Source organism: Aptenodytes patagonicus, chromosome Z (genome assembly GCF_965638725.1).
Source record: "Aptenodytes patagonicus chromosome Z, bAptPat1.pri.cur, whole genome shotgun sequence".
NCBI lineage: Eukaryota > Metazoa > Chordata > Aves > Sphenisciformes > Spheniscidae > Aptenodytes > Aptenodytes patagonicus.
Genome location: NC_134982.1, coordinates 14,098,535 through 14,102,400, shown reverse-complemented (window position 1 = coordinate 14,102,400; position 3,866 = coordinate 14,098,535).

Sequence of the window (3,866 nt, the reverse complement as noted above, 5' to 3'; positions counted from 1 at the left end):
ATAGGGTGCCCCGTGGTGTGTACCCTTTATATTCTCTCTCTTGAGCAAAAGAACGCTTACTTCTAATAGCTGAGATACTGGTCCGTACAGGTGAGGAGTAGGACCTATCCTCTCTGAGTTGCTGGATCTCCCGGGACAGTTTTTCGGACAGTTTCTCCACAGCCGAGACGATGGAGGAAGAAAGACTTTCCTCGTATTGCCGGAGTTGACTAGCCAATTCATCCACTGTTTGTTCCTCTCCATCTTTCCAGGTTATCACTGCCAATGAATTGGCGTATGACGATGGTGAGCTCCTTATAAACTTCCGCCACATGGGTCGTGTGCACTTGACTTCGTCTGGATCTTTGGATAGTTGTTTATTGTTCAGGTCACCATAAATCACCTCCAGCACAGCTAATTCTCTCAGAAACTGGATACCCTTCTCCATGGTGGCCCACTTGCTCGGGCGACATATGACATCTTCCTTAAAGGGATACCTTTCCTTCACGCTTGACAAGAGTCGCCTCCAAAGGCTGAGGACTCGTGTCCCTTTTCCAATTGCTTTGTCAATGCCCCCTTCCCTAGAAAGGGATCCCAGCTGCTTGGCTTCCCTACCCTCTAATTCCAGGCTACTGGCCCCATTATCCCAGCATCGGAGCAGCCAGGTGACAATATGCTCACCTGGACGGCGGCTGAAATCTTTTCGTATACCTCGCAGCTCACTCAGGGATAGAGATCGGGTGGTCACTGCCTCGTTTATGAGTTCTTCCTCTTCCTCCTCCCCGATCAGCGGCCGGCTCTCCTCCTCCTGTTCTTGTGATGGCCCTTCTCCAGGGTAGTCGTACAGTTCTTCCTCCGGTTCCCTTTTAGAAGAAGCTTCTTCCTCCCTTACTAAACGAGCCGACTTCCGCTTCCAAAATTTCTTCTTGTGTACAGGGGCGACTGATACCGGCACAGGCTGGTTCTTTGGTTCAGCCACAGGGCCTGTTGCCGGGGTTGGAGTGGTCGCAGTGCATGTCGCCGGGGTTGGAGTGGCCGCAGTGCAAGTGCATGTCACCGGAGTCCGAGTAGCCGCAGGGCCTGTTGCCGGGGTCTGAGTGACTGCAGTGCATGTCGCTGGGGTTGGAGTGGCCGTAGTGCGTGTTGCCCGGGTTTGAGTGGCCGCAGGGCCTGTTGCCGGGGTCTGAGTGGCTGCACGGCCTGTCGCTGGGGTCGGAGTGGCCGCAGGGCGCGTTGCCCGGGTCTGAGTGGCCGCAGTGCGTGTCGTTTTACTGTCAGAGCCAGAGACCTTCCCTTCCCTTTGAGGGCACTGAATGGTGTTGAACAGGGCTCGGTAGGCATGGGCCAGGCCCCAGCACGTTGCAATGAGCTGCATCTCTCTGGAGTTGCCAGGGTGACAGCATACTTTTTCCAAATATTCTACTAACTTTTCAGGATTCTGCACTTGCTCAGGGGTGAAGTTCCAAAACACTGGGGGTGCCCATTGGCCTAGGTACTTGCCCATCTTGTCCCACACACCCTGCCACTCATAATTATTCAGCCTTGGGGCAGATCTCTGGATGATATTCTTAAATTGCTTACCAACTTTACACAAAACCGAAACAGTATTCCCAAGAAGTATTAATAGAAGTATCTTAACTGCCCAAGGATGTTCAAAATACTGAAAAATTACTGTAATGAAGGAGGAAACATTATAGAAGAAGGTAGTGACCCTGCCATTCTGTATTTCCTCCGTAAAAAAACTCTCAGAAAAGTTACTGCAATTGCTAGTTGTCTCCACGAAATGATCTCCGTGGTACAGTAACGGCTTCATTGCGAAGTTTACATACCACACTAACGTCAAGGTCAATGTTCTAAAAACAAACCTCACAAGCGAGACATTACTATTCACTGCAGACCACAGCAAACTGCAAAACCCAACACCAATCTTTAACATGTACAGCAGGAAAAAGAGCGCGATGCAGATTATACAAATCAATATCGAGAACAGAGAAACCAACATTGTGACCCACAACTACTAACAGATATAAGTTCTTTAATACACTCCGGTTAACCTGTTATTATTTCAAACCCTTCGAGCCCCACGTTGGGCGCCAAAAAGGACTGTCGTGGTTTAACTTCAGTCGGCAACTAAGCACCACGCAGCCGCTCGCTCACTCCCCCCCACCCGGTGGGATGGGGGAGAGAATTGGAAGAGCACAAGTTAGAAAAACTTGTGGGTTGAGATAAAAACAGTTTAATAATTGAAATAAAATGATAATAATAATAATATGATAATAATAATAATAATACACAAAGCAAGTGATGCACAGTACAATTGCTCACCACCCGCCGACCGATGCCCAGCCAGTCCCCGAGCAGCGGCCCCCCCCCCGGCCAGCTTTCCCCAGTTTATTTACTGAGCATGACGTCACATGGTATGGAATGTCCCTTTGGCCAGTTTGGCTGTGCCCCCTCCCAGCTTCTTGTGCACCTCCAGCCTTCTCAGTCGGTAGAACATGGGAAGCTGAAAAGTCCTTGGCTAGTGTAAGCATTACCTAGCAACAACTAAAACATCGGTGCGTTATCAACTTTGTTCTCATCCTAAATCCAAAACACTGTACCAGCTACTAGAAAAGAAATTAACTCTATCCCTGCCGAAACCAGGACAAGTACTAAATTAAATGTTATTATGAATTGACTTGTTTTTATGTATTCTTTATATGGTTTTTTTGTTTGGTTTTTCTTTTACTTTTCTATCATGAATACTTTTCTTCAAGAACACGGGCTTTTTTTCACACATAACTAAATTTTGGAAGCAAGGTTTTTTTAAACATTGATAGAACACATATATAAATTTTTCCTTGTATTTCAGAATAAAGTTTAGTAGATATATCTGTGTATATGTGTATGTGTATATGTATGTATGTAAACATACATAACTCATGTATATACATATGTAGTATTAATCCTTCTATATGAAACTCTCTCTTTACAAATCTGTACCCTAAAGTTGTTAGAAAATATTCATCATTACTAGCTTACTTTAATGGCTTTTGCTTAGCGCATAAGAAAGACATACTTCAAAAAATACATTTTAAAAAATGAAAATGGGATTGACATGATGCAACTTGCAATTACTTTTCTTGGCCCTGGGAGAAAATCTTTACTTTATCTTCACTTTAACAGTAGTCATTGTCAAAAGAGGAAAGAGCAATAATATTGGAGAGAGAAAACTCATTTTGAACTGGCATAAAAGTCTGTTTATTTTCCAACTTTGTTTTTTTAGTAATATTGTATTGATATCAGGAAAGAAATAATGTCCTCTACTGTCTTTTAAATATTTTAACTTAAGTTAGTAAGCTGGTATGATATATTACTTGGTACTGTGTAATTTAACTGTGTATGAGGAACAGTAACCTGCTCAAAGAGATAATGTGAACTTTGTAATAATTGAAGCTGTCTGTTGATTTGGTTTTTTTCTGAAGACAGGTACATGAATTTGAAATCAAGGGAAACCTTGCTGCAGACACAGTGATAAAAAATGAGCCTTTTCTAAATTCATAAGTATCCTGGTTTTGGCGAACAGTATACCTGTAAGACTATTGGGTTACTCTCTTATGAGCCTGAAAGGCAGAATTAGTACTTCTTACACAGCAAGCAAAGTGTATATTTCCCACTCACCGTGCCCACCCTGCCCCAATCATTGCAAGTAATATTCCTGTTAGACATACAAAGCCATGCAGTCCCAGAATGTAAAGAAAAATAATTGGATACAGAAATATGTCAATACAAGGAATTTATATTGGCTCCCCTCACTCCTTATCCATACGACCAAAATAGATGGTGATGTTGATACTCAAGTCAGGTCTAAATGGCTTTGAGTGCTCTTTTGTTTACAGAGCACT